The 13,680-nt window shown below is 42.3% G+C and overlaps 1 protein-coding gene across 2 annotated transcripts in view; it reads left to right on the top strand.

Annotated features, from left to right (window-relative positions):
- The first annotated feature begins 1,814 nt into the window (after positions 1-1,814).
- Positions 1,815-13,680, top strand: part of PTN (pleiotrophin) — a 100,464-nt gene continuing 88,598 nt past the window's right edge. The window contains exon 1 of one of the 2 annotated variants that reach the window (XM_070465297.1): positions 1,815-2,128. The gene's annotated coding sequence lies outside the window, so the exon portion shown is untranslated. The remainder of the gene's footprint in view (positions 2,129-13,680) is intronic. The other variant, XM_070465292.1, reaches the window with a different exon arrangement.

Genomic DNA, 13,680 nt, shown 5'->3' on the forward strand with positions numbered 1-13,680 from the left:
ATGTTACATTTGGAGATGTTAAGATAGTGTTTAAGAAGGCATCCCTGGCGGCTCAGCAGTAAGGAATCCATCTACCATTGCAGGAGACATGGGTTCAATCCCTGGGTTGGGAAGATCCCCTGGTGAGGGAAATGGTAACCCACTCCAGTATCCTTGCCTGGGAAATCCCATGGACAGAGGAGCCTGGTGGACTACAGTCCATGGGGTCGCAAAAGTCAGACACGACTCAGCGACTAAACCACCACCACCAAAAAATGGCTAACTCCTTGTTTAATGGCCTGGAAATTTCACCCCTATGAAGTGACAGTGAGTACAGAGAAATCTCTTTCAGTAAAGGGTCTGGAGAAAATAATCATAAGTGATAATACGCATTCCTCCACAATTTATACAGGTAAAATCAGATTAAAACAAATATTGCTTTTCTTCATTGGATAAATGGGATCACGAAAGGGATACAGGCAACCTGAAGTTTGTATATGGAAGGAAGACAGCTCCGTGTTCATTTGTTTCATTTGAAGAAGGTGTGTGTCGGGTATGTGGAGAAATCAGCTATAGGGATAGACTGGAGGTGTGTAGGTGAATTTCTGATGCTTGTGCTTTTGAAAAACAATGGACTGATTGATTCAAAGCACTGCCCTTAGCGAAGGCTCTTTGTCCCCACACAGCCCCTCCATGGTACATTTGTCCATGTAGCCATCAAAGTCTCTAAGACCCTAAGAGCTACTTCCCACAAAACAATGCTTTTTGGGGTTTAGGTTGATTCATGTAAATTTTAAGAGTTATATAAGGCACTTAAATAGCTATCTCTTAAATTGAATTAAAAGGAAGTTACTTCAGAACTATGGGAAACAGAAGGGAAGTGTATTTTGCAACTACATTTGGGGTCGGCACCATCAAACAATAAGTGGAAAGGAAGTAAAAGAAGCAAGAGAAAGCAGAAAAGAGCAGTTGAGCAGAGGAGAATCTCCTTTTTGACTGTGCTTGGGTACATTTGCTTTATACTTCATCATTTCATGCAACACTTTCCTCTCATCTATATCACAAATATTTATGTGTTACTCAAATAATCCTAGGTCCGTTACCTTAACTTCTGTCCTCATTCGAAGAAAATGGAAATTCCAGAAAGACGGAAGCCCAGCCTCTGAGTTGTCCAAACCTTTGAGTTGGAGCCACGTGGATTAAGCCCCTAAATTCTTGAGTGTCAAAGACATGTCATTAAGTAGGTCACTAAATGCACCAAGGAAGCCAGAAAAAGAAAGAGCCCCCTAAAGGAAAGTGACATTTAATTGGGAACTTTCAGACATCTGTCACTCTTTGTGACAAGCGCCAAAAAGTCCTTTGCACATGTAGTGACGCGCAGGTGGGACGGGACTGACCGCTGGAGTGATTGATGCGGTGCAGAGGTTTGGGAGAGAGGGGGAAGGGCGTTGGGGGTGGGGTGGGGACAAAGGAGAGCTCGGTTCTGAAGACTGGGGTTTTTCACCCTCAAATAGCAACTACAGAAATCGCCGGGGGCCCAAACTGTAACCTAAGATACCGTCAACTGTCCATTTCAGATCTGCTACTTGGTAACCTGGGGCACGCACCCACCTGCAGAAGAGGTACTGCGCAAAGTTTGGCAAAGGGATATTGCATCGGTCCCTGCTAAACTCGAAACAAGTCTTTCACCCCCCGGCCTCTGGGTTCAAATCCGCGTGCTGGCGCCGAGGCTGGGGGCCGAGACGCCCCCGGGAGAACCTCGCATTGAAGAAGAAGCTTCCCAATCAGCTCGCGAGGGACCGGCGCGCTCCCCCCGCCCCAGCCGCGTCTGCTCCCAGCCCGCTCCTCGCATCCCTCCCATTCTCCATTTCCCTTCCGTCCCCTCCCCGGCAGGGCGTGCGCCAGTCCGAGGCAGGATCGGGTTCCCCGCCTTCCAGTCCAAAAATCCCGCCACGGGAGCCGCAGAGCAGAGGAAAAGCCGAAGTGGAGAGAGGAGAAGAGAGAGAGCAGGAGTCACCGGGCGTGCGGGAGGCAGAGAGCAGCGGCCGCCGCGAGCACCAGCGACTTGGGTACCTGGACTCAGGGCAGAAAAACCTCTCCCGGATCAACAAAGGCAGCCTGAGCGCGCACCGCTCGTTGGCGACTCCAAGTAAGTCGAAGCGAATGCGCGATTCCTCCCGAGGTGTCTCGGATCGACACCTTTCTGGGCGCCAGCGCGTGGTGCTGGGAAGAGTGGGAGAGAGGCTGCTGGTGTCTCTGCTCGTGGGGCTGCTTTCAACACTGCTGTGCTCAAGAGGCTTACTTTGGGGGAGTCAGGTCAGACAGTCCGGGGCCCCTGGGAAGAGTGTAAGCTTTTGTAATGTTACGGGATGTGAATGTGGACTGGGTTCCCGGCTTCCAGTTGGATGGCGAACGTGCGGGAGCTTTGCTCTTTGTAGTACCTGAGCTAGTAGGTGTGTCTGGCTCGGTAGAGAAGAGAGAAAGTGAGGCAGCCCGAGCCAGCAGGCTCATTTTCCCATCCTTCCTCAGCTTCTCGCATGGCCCCAGGGCTTGCCAGCTGATGCGTCTCCGCTGGCATTTCCAGCTACCAGGTGGGAGCTTGTCCCGCCCAGTGCCAGCAGCTACACTGCGCGTCCCTCACGGAGCATCTGGACACTCCTTGTCCTGCCTGCCAGCCCAGGAATGCTCCTAGAAATGGTTCTGTACAAAGTTTAAAAGACACACCTTGAACTTCTCATTTGAACAGTTTTAATAATTGCCCTATACAGAGACACTTGAACCTTTTATTTCCCCCACATAAAGCTAGGGTATATTTATTGCTAATTGGCTAGATTCTTAGTTTTTGAGTTGATGTATCTAATAAGTTAAAATATTTTAAAAGAGAGGAATGTATTCGACTCCTTCCCTTCCCTACTTAATACATAAAACAAAACTTCCTTTCTCTTCAACACACACACACACACACACACACAAGCACCCTTTTTTCTTTAACACAACACTGAGTTTACTTACACTCTTGTTAACTTACCCTCACCTCTGTTAACAACTGATTTATAAGTCTGGGGGAGACCCTGAAAAACTAGGAGTGGCATATGGGGGGAGGGGTGGCAACGACTGGGGAGAATGAACAATTTGAGAAAAATTAGATTACCGTCTTTTGGCATTTGGCATCTTTCATCTTGAGGGTTATTTAGGCAATTTGCTTTAACAGCTTGAGAGAGGTGATGTGTGTGTGTGTGTGTGTGTGTGTGTGTGTGTGTGTTGGAGGAAAGGGCCTGGGAGGAGATCCAGGAACTATCAAGAAAGCTTTTAAACTAAAAACATAATGAAGCAATTTCATGATTTCAGGCAAATGTGGAGTTGATGAAACAGTAAAGCCCATTTTAGCCTCTTGAGCATCTGGGGATAAACTGATATTTGAAATATTGGAAGGTAATGGGAGTGAGACAAAAGACGTGTCTCTCAGCATAGAAAATAAAGCTTCTATTTTCCATCTTCTTTATGCTTTTATTTTTAAATAAATTAGGCATTCTAAAGACCAAGTCATTAAGAAAATTTATAGTCCAGTTAAATTCAAAGGCAATGAGAGTGGATATTTTCTTTTTTCCTCCCTTTGGGACATGAGTTATTTCAGAGGAGCAATATTTGTACTTTCTCATTTAAATTAGAGGATGGCTTTTAAACAATTAGTTCATTGAAAAAAAACTCTATTATTTTGTGCTTTAAGAAACTTTGGTGCTTTGAGTTCTCTAACTGTACTTTAAATCGGTAGAAGTTGATCTTTCTTCTCCTCCTCTTCCCAGGCCTCTTTTAGGACATTTTTTTCTCGCTTAGTGAAAAGCCTCTCTAAGGAACACCCACCTGAAGCCATACTTAACGAGTTAGCTGCTCTGTCCCAGCTGTTTGCTTTTCAGGACAAGTGTATTGTATTTTCAAAGCTAGAGCTGTGAGAGAAAAGAAGCTCAGTTAATATGTGACTTTTTATCTGACTTTTCAATGCGGTCTTACATAGAATGAGAATAGTAACATTTAAAAATATTTAGAGTATATTATAACACAATTCTGTGGATTTCTAGACTTCTTTTCATGATTTTGGGAATAATAAATTTACTAATATTTATTGAAAATTTCCACATATACCTTAGTCTTCACATATAGCAATATGTCACAGAACCCACATATTTAAATGAACATTTTTGATGTTTTTACTCTAGAAAACCCTGTGGCCTGGTTTGGATTTTCACAGATCCTGATCATTGGAAATAACTTGAGAAAAATAAGGTCCTTAAATAATATAATTGCTTTTATCAATAAAGTCAGTCTTAGAAATTAAATATTTTGAGTTTAAATATTATTTTCCTTTTGAAGATACTCTTGCTTTCACATTTAAATGACATTCTCATGTGAATTCTGATCATATTCTTATTTGCCATGTGGTATTTTATTACTATTCAAAATTTTCTCAGGAGACCAAGTTTGGTTGGCTTGTTCAAAATGGTACATGAGTTAATAGTGGATTCAGGGCCAGTAGTCCGAATTCTGATTATGAATTCCAGTTCTCCAAATACACTTGTTAATATGATGACATAGTAAAAAGGGGAACTGTCCTTGACTCCCTCCTAAGGTAATGCCCAAACCAAGACCGCCCAGGGTGATCAAGGGGCAAGCTGAGTGCAGGTCAGTCCTGTGTGAAGAGATGCTCACTTTTAAGCATCTGGTGAGTCAGACATCTCCAATTGCCCGTGTTCCCTTAGTTAGATGCTGAGTGGAGCCTCTCTAAGGGTGAATGATGTTGTCTCTTTTGGCTGCAGTTCTAATGAAATAATCAGAGAGCTTTTGTTTCCTCTTGACTCAGGTCCATGTCACACATGGGGTAAAATAATATTCAGATATGGAGCTTCTCTCTATGAGCTAGGCCTGCTTTTTCCCATCAAGTCAATTGGCTTGAGTGGAATTTGGGTCACGGCCTTGTGTTGGAAAGCTGTTCTCCATTCTTGATGTTTATGTCCATTTCAAGTTTCCATCCACTGGGCCATTTTTCCATGCACTTCTTGCCAGTCTTTTATGTGGCATAGTTTTCCAGGTGTCATATGATCTTTCTAGATTGTCAAACATAGCAAGCCCTTTGTTCCTCCCTGTTTTAGTATTTGGTAAATGACAAGTTAAGACTTCTGTGGTTTAGAAGGCTAACTATAATGTAATGTTATCAGAGGGCATTATAATTATGGTAACATTGCAGATTTGATTATGTAGATCACACTCACCACAAATCCCTTTTGCTTTTAAGCAGGCAAGGAATACAGTGAATGGTGCATGCTCAAGGTATTTTGAGAAATAATTAAATTTCTTCTACACTGCTTTATTTTGGAGTCATTTCTTTGTAGTAGATTTAGATAAAGTGACATTTCAAATAAAAACATCATCATAATGAGTTTCCTAAAACCAGAATTCTTAAGATTCTTAAAGTTCATAGTTAGTTAAAAAATCTATTGTTATATATTAATCTTGAATGAAGTAAGTCAATAGTAACTGACACTTGGGCTCTTAATTCTAAGAATTGTGCTGAATAAGAACCAAAAACATCATTTTGAAGCACACATAGCATTCTATAACTCTCAGCTTTTACTCCCACTTCTTCCATTTTTTATACTGAGATATGAGATGACTGTCCTTCAGTGAAATGATAGACAAACATGGAGAGAAAGACAGCGAGTCCTCAAACTTCAGTGTGGAATTTGGGTGAAACTGAATCAGTCTGAAATGAAAGCCTCCAAGAGTGGGTTTTCCCAGGCAAGTCCTCCCTCTAGGTGGCGCTCTAATTCTCCCTCCTCTTCTCAGCCCCTCCATCACCCCTTCCCAAGACTTCAGGTCCTCCTTTCCCAGCAGTGTTAACATTGGAAAAGCGCATCATTTACTTCTTAGGATTCCTCACTTTTACCACCAGCTCCACTCCACCCACCCCAGTTACCCCCTGAAGGCAGGGACACTCTCATTCATCTCTGGAACCCTAGAATATCTACAGTGGGAGCACAGAAATGCCTGATAAATGTCTGATGAAAGAGTGAGTGATTCTGAATACCGATCTCTCTGCTCTTCCTCACGCCCCAGTGACCTTGAATCCCTGCAAACATCACCTGGTACCAATTTCCTGTTTAAATCCAAGTACTCCATTCTCAACCTTGAACCTCTAGAAGACGCTCTCCTTTCTTCCCCTCACCTCCATTATTGCAGACATATAGATCTGCCAATTCTGTAGAGTGTCTTCCTGATCACACTTCACCTTGTTCGTTTTAAAGCCTTTGACCTTGCATGGCTCGGACTCACTTCCATAACGGAGCCAGAAACCTTACCTCTTCTTTACCAAACTGTGTTATTCGAAGCCGTAAGACTGAACACTTGGAACATTATTTTCATCATAACTTCAGTGTGGCTATAGGCTTTTGCTTTTCAGAACTAGTGACATGTATTTTCTCATCATATTTTCATAACAATTCTACCTAGGTAGGCTGAGCAGGACTTTTTTTTGTTAAATTTATAAGATACAAGTTTAAAGATGTTAAGACGATCCCATACGAGAATCTTGGAGTTCTTATAAGATCTTAAAATTCCTAGTTTGGATATTTTTTCTCCTCTATAATATAATGCCGTCTCTTCCTTTGGCTAGTTAATTTTCTCTCTCAATTGCCTCTCACATCAAACCTAAACACCAGTGTCTATGCAGTGAATGGCCAGATCACCCAGGGTAGTGATTTCCGATCCTCAGTGTTTATCAGAATAACTAGAGTCGCATCTTAGCATCCAGATGCCTGGTGCCCATCTCCAGAAATTCTGATTTGAGAGGTGGAGTCAAAAAACCTGGACATGTGACAGGCCACCTGAATGTAGGTGATGTGTTAGAAACATCAGCTGTAACGCTCTGTTATTTGAGCTCTAAGATGGAAGAAATCAAGGTAAACCACAGCTACACTTCTAGCTGTGTGACCATTAGCAAATATTGTGATCTTTCTTGCTTCAGTTTCCTTATTCCTAAGATGAGGCAATGATACTTATCTCCTAGGACTGACATGAATATTAATCTAGAAAATGAGTGTGAAGGACTGGACCCAGCGTCTGACTGCTACAGAGTATTTGACGAGATAATGGAGATGCTGATTATGGGGGTGCAGCCCTCCCCATGAAAGCCCACCCTTGCTCTCCCCACCTCCCCCCTCCCAACTGCTTTTATTTCTCATGTCCAGCTGGCATGAGACACAAACAGACAAACAGAAACTAGTCTCTGTCTCACCAAGGTGAGACTTCCTGCTTCTTCCAATGCTCCTGCCTTCTATACTCTCACATTATTCTAAATGCGGATCCAAAACCCCTTCTGAAAAGAAACATATGGGACATGTGATCATGCTGCAGGCCCCAGGGAATCTGACATGTGAGGTCTCCAAATCAGGCTGTTGACCTTGGCCTTTCCTTTAGTGTCTGTGTGCCTGCTCAGTTGTGTCCAAGTCTTTGCAGCCTCATGGACTGTAACCCACCAGGCTCCTCTGCCCATGGAATTTTCCAGGCAAGAATACTGGAGTGGGTTGCTATTTCCTACTCCAGGGGATCTTCCCAACCCAGGGATCAAACCCGAGTCTCTTGCATCTCCTGCATTTGTTTGCTGATTCTTTACCATTGCGCCACTTGAGAAGGCCCCCTAGAGTGTGCAGGAGAGCATCTTGCACACCGGATATTTCTTATTCAAGGCGCAGCCACTTCATTGCTGGCACTGTGATGCCCACAGCCATGTCCTCCCTGGCCCTGCTGCCCTCACGGAGCCTCCAGCTCGGAGGGAGTCCAGGTTTGAATCATGAGCCTGCATTTATCTCATTGCAGTTCTGCCTGGTGCTGAGTATGTCCCGTAGGTCCTGGAACCTTAGGTTTTCTAGCTGTAAGGTGGCGATGATGATGACGGTGATGATACATGCTTTGCCTTCCTCATGGGCTGGTGGTAAAGGTCAGTTGTATCTGTGCAACGTTTATAAACTGTAAACTGTTATTCGAAACATGAGCTTCTGTTAATAAAATCAATAGGGCCAGTTCTGTCTCATTCTTTCCCCACTTCTGCTGCTCATCATGATCATTTTCTCAGGACCTAGAGACTGCCTAAGATATCAGAAGGTAAGTTTGATCAGATGAAGTGAGTAGGAGGCAAGATGTGTGACAGGTGTGAAGAAAAGGAAATTTGAGTCAGAGTGAAAAAAAGAGAATAGACAAGTCTAAAAAAGGTTAAACTAAAATGGCTATGAATTGTTTTACTAAATATCATGTTAAAGTGCTTCCTCAGAGTTGTACAATATGCATACCAAAAATTCCAATCAGTTATTCTCAGTAAATTTAGGTTTTTATGGTGGATTAGCAGCACTTTGTTGATACTATAGATGTGTTCCTCACACTTTCATATGCATATCAGTCACCTAGAGATCTTGTTAAAATGCAGATTCTGGTCCAGTAGGTCTCTGGCTGACTCTCAGAAGCTGCCTTTCCCACAAACTCCCTGGTGATAGCAGCTGCTGGCCTGGGGACCTCATGTGAGTGACCAGCCAATAGTGTTTAGTTCCATAATCTTGGAAGACTAGGAGAGGAATCAGAACTCTCTAATCATGATGTCCTTAGCTTAGTACACACAGTGAGGGTCACTGGCAATAACATGTCCTAATAGTGCAAGAGCTGATCATGCCTGTATCTTCGCGTCCAAGTAATATTGATAATGTTGGATCATTTGCGGAGGAAATTGGCAGTCACCATCTGAATTGCCATTGACTTGACTGAAGCCCCTTAGGAATACAAGGCCCTTTGTCAGGAGTGATCTTGGGCTTCTTATGGGTACTCTGCTGGATTTTTTCCCTGAGAGGGTGTAAGTGAGCCAAATATTGCCATTTTCATTTACCTTAGAAGCTGGCAAGAAGTGTTTAGGAAATTCCATTCTTAGTATGAGAATGATGTAATGTAACAGGCTTTCTGCATCCTACAGTATTCTCTTCTTGAAGGTTTTAAACGTCGTTTCTCTCTTGGAGGCCCCCTTCCATACCATAACTAGAGCAGGGAGCCTCCATCTGTGTGGCTTCCCAGGAGACACTGGGCTGCCCAGGGAAGGAGCCAAAGGTATTTGTCTCAGAGTCCAGATTTAATCAGTAAGGAACATGTTTCGGTCTCAATTTTAGCTAACAGAGAAACTCTTCTTCACACAGGATAAAATGAATGGAGACCAGATAAAACTTTAAAATGATGTTTCCGTAATGGCCTTCCTCATTTGAGAATAATATGGCGTCTTCTAACCTGGGTGAGGGATTATTGCTCTCGACAGCAGAGAATCATCTCTAAAGTTTTAGCGTATAGTGGCCTTCGTTTCTGAGCATTAGAACATCAGAAGGCTTCCACTGGGCATCTGCCAACCGGCCAGATGGGGTGTCCATGTTAAGCCAGGAGTTGGATCTTTGGCTTAAAAAAAATATCCTGCTGCTTTGGAGAATCTTATGTGAGGGCCAATTTAGTTCTTCAAAAAAAATATATTTTCTGTAAAAAAATGTTGCCTTCTGTGTACAATGTATTTCTTTAAATATGAGCAATGGTCCAAGATGATCAAATGAGGAAGTCTGAAAGCTGCTATCTGAAAGAAATAAATAAATTTATCTGCTTAATAAATAACTTTATTAAGTTATTTTAACTGGTGGAGGTACTTACATTTTGAAACAATAATATAAAGGCTTTCTTCCCATCCTCTTTTCTTGATTACAATATATGTTTAACTATTCAATTCAAGGCCTCTGGCAAAATGCAGAACCTTAAATTCAGCTCAATGCAATTCAAACTTGTAAAAAGATTGATTAATTTTAATAATGTGAAAAAGAATGTGTTTTTTTATTACTATGTTTGTTATTACGAAAACACAAATATATACCTGAAGAAACACATTATTTTTTCTCATTCTGGAACAATGTATGCAAGCTATAGGATTTTCAAATCTTTAAAGTTATGAAGAAGGAAAAAAATGACTTATAATTCTGCTCAAAATGGGCACCACTATTAACACTCTGATACACTTTTATAGTTTTCCTGATTTAACTTTTGAAAATAGTTGGGCAAATAATTGTCCTGCTTTTTAGGTCAATATTATAATCAACATGCTATATTTTTGTAGCTTTACATACATTACCATGCATATTTGTTTCTATTAAGTCATCCAATTAAGATGGAAATTAAATTTATTTAGCTTGACATCAGTAAATTTGAATCATAAAAAGCTTAGTAAATTCATATCATGGACTCTCATTAAGAAGTTGGAAATAGAAAAATGCAGACAAACAACCATCATCCCATGAAGCAAACAAAAAAATCTTTCTCCCATCAAAGGATGGATATTTAGATGGGAACAAATAATCCTGTGGACTTTAGTGTGTGCCAGTTAAAGGTCAAGCTGAGTAAACATTATCTTTCTTTCTTAACCTTGTGGACCCTTCAGATAGTATCCAAGGGTAAATGTCTCCCCAGGGAAGCCACAGCTGCCTGATCCCACCCAGGTTCAATCTCAATCCTTTAGCAGGTCCCAGGAGCCTGAGGAACTCTGAGCTGCTCTAGGCTAAGAAGAGTGGCCCCGATGCACTGCAGGTGGTAAACTTATGGGGCAGCTGACCTCTCTGAAGCACATCCCCCCAGGGCTTGGCACTCTTCAGGGAGTATTTATTTGGTCTGTTATTATTTGGAATGACTAGTGTACAGATTGGCTCTAGTTTAAAGTGAGTCAGATCACACTTGGGTTTGTCAACCACACTCTTGTTTGTAGAGAAGGGGGCGAAAGTTAAATGCTTTTATTGTTTGTGCCAGTATTGGGATTCCCACCAACTTGAGCCTGAAATAATTTCTAGCCTTTGAAAACAGCAGTTTGGGTCTGATGGTTAAGGATCACAGAGTTTGCCCTCTGATATATGATATCTGGGGATTGGAAGGTGTACTTCAAGGCTGTCATAAATGAGTTTGGATTGGAGAAACAGATCAAAAGCAATTTAGCAGGAATAAGCAGGTAGGGGTGGATTTCTACCAACTTCTCTCTAACTCAATCCACATTTCCTAAAGGCAAGATAGCTATGGGTTTCTGATATCTTATCCAGTGATTTCTCTTGCAAGAGGTTAAAATGAGAGCGTTTAACTTCAAAGGCAGCAGAACCAAGAATACAAAAGAAATAGAAGTGGACTTGAACTGAGACCTTAGGGAAAACCCAAAAATCTGATAGAAGCCTGCTGCTTAGGCAGAGGAGCTTCAGATCTCACAGACGGCACTAGGAAGCGGTGAAAGTTAAATGTTTTTATTGTCTATGCCAGTATTGGGATTCCCACCAACTCTTCCCTCCAGTCTGCATGAACTCTCTTTGGGTCCTCTGGGCTCAGTTGACTCTGGTGGGGTTCGTTAGGAGATTTCTCCCCAGTGGATTTGTCTTGTTTGCTTTCTAAATCTCCTAAGCTCTGCATGCCTCTTGGTATAATGATGCCACAGAGTCATTCCAGGACAGGAGCAAGCCTGTCCCCTCCTTGTTCCTCTCAGAGGAAGGATTTGCAGACAAAACAGTATCAGTTGTTCAAGTGAAGAGCTCCTGCCTTAAACAGGACATGAGCAATCTTGGATGCTGGACTGTGAGCTAGACAAATTGGCTGCTGGAGTTAACTTGTCCATAAGGCTTATACCCTCTACCCATTGCTTCCATTCGTATCTTCCCCACTCTCCAGGGGGGATCATGAAAGGAGATCAAGGAAAGACCCAGCGGCTCCCTTTCACGGGCACAGCAGCATCCCTCCTGTAAGCCTAGTTAGCTTCTTGGGTTAGTTTTCTACTCTGACTTCTACTCACCAGCTCTAATATGTAATGTAAAATATCTTTGTTGAAGTCAGGGAAAAAAAAGTTTAGACTTGGGCATTTCTATTTTTATTTTGAAGAGTGCATATTGCTTCCTTGTCTTCTTCACATCTCAAATTGACCGCTTCCTTACCTAATTTCCGAGTCCGTATCAAGGTATGGCCAGTTTTATCATCATCTATTGGAACTTGAGCAACTATTGAAAATAAGTACAGAACACAGAAAGGTGTAATCACTCTCCTTAAGGTGATTTTAATGTTTCTTTGGTGAGGAAGGTCAGCCTAAAGTATTTGTATCTACTGTATATTTGTATCTACTCTGACTCATAATGCTGCAGTGAGATCTCAGTTCCTGATAGGAGGCTAGGAAACTCTGAATTTTAAGAGGTGAGAAATGTAATGGTTGAGTGCAGGACAGTTAGGACAGCCTTAAGGAGCAAGTGAAAAAATTCCCCCAGAAGGTGGAAATGGAGGAACTATGGGACTGCGGCTGATTAAACTAATTTGACTTTTACTGAAATGGGATGTGGAAATACCCAATGAGGAGCACCATGTGCAATTGAGGAGCACTTAAGATACATACCAGGAAAGATAGGAAAATACTGACTGGTGTTTCCTGATTGTAAATCTACAGATCTTAAAGATTCCTCAAGATGGCATCTAGCTGATTTTATTTCCATTTTTAGGTCTCTATATGAAAGATGCTTCAATTATTAAATCATTTTGGATTGTCTACCCTTGGTATTTAAAGGAAGTCACTGTATTAATTCTAAGTTTCAGTGGTCCTGCGTCTTCTTGCTGAACCTCTTTGTTCTATCCTGTACCTCTAGACTGTTGTTTCTAGTTCTTTCACTTTACCGCTACCCAAATAGCAAATGGGAAATTGAGTAGTAGGTACTCAATTTGTGTTTATCATTGCATAGAGTTAAGACAACCTTTCATTTAGTTTCTGCTCACTTTCCCCACTCTCCTGCACTCCCTGCACCAACCCTGGTGACATTTAATGTTAACTGGCTGCCTTGATCAAAAATTGTGACATGAGCAATCACTTTCCTTGACCTCTCTAGCTTTTCTACTCCATCTTTCATACTCAAGGGTGTTTTCATAATCATTGTGCAGGCGCTCAGAGTCCCACGCCTGCCGTGGTATGAAGACAGCTGTATCCAGGCTTCATGCTGGCCTCGGGCATCCCGACTTTGCCCTGGTGTGCTCTGGGGACAACGGCAGTAAGTCAAGTTCAGGACCTGCCAGGGCATCTGAGGCTCTCATCCTAGGAAATGCCAGGGCCAGGGAGGAGCCTTCATCCCCTATCACCAGCTACTTCTAGAAGCTAGAGACCTTGCTTTCTTTTCTTAGCACTTCTCCTTTTTCTGTTCTGAGCACAATTCACCAACATTACTGAGTCCCCGAATGGTTAAGTAACTTGTTCAAGGTCACAAGCTAGTAAGAGGTAGAACCGAGAACATTGTTTGTTTGTTTTTTGACTGTATCACGGGGCATGTGAGATCTTAGTTCCTTGACAAAGGATTGAACCCACACCCTCTGCTTTGAATGCTCGGAATCTTAACCAGTGGACCATTGAGGAAGTTCAAGAAGTAGAATGGAGATTATAGATCAACTATATCTAACCGCAAAGCTCCTAAACATTACACTCTTCCACCCACACCCGCTGTTCTATGACAAGGGCTCAGTGAGTATCTGAAGATATTTTAACTCAGTCCCTTCCTTCTTCCCCTTTCCTGTGCCCAGGAATATGCTTTCATGCTATGTATTTTATTTCTACCTCACTACGAACAGGAGAATACACTCTTTTCGGACGAAGAC

Source organism: Odocoileus virginianus, chromosome 1 (genome assembly GCF_023699985.2).
Source record: "Odocoileus virginianus isolate 20LAN1187 ecotype Illinois chromosome 1, Ovbor_1.2, whole genome shotgun sequence".
Classification (NCBI taxonomy): Eukaryota; Metazoa; Chordata; class Mammalia; order Artiodactyla; family Cervidae; genus Odocoileus; species Odocoileus virginianus.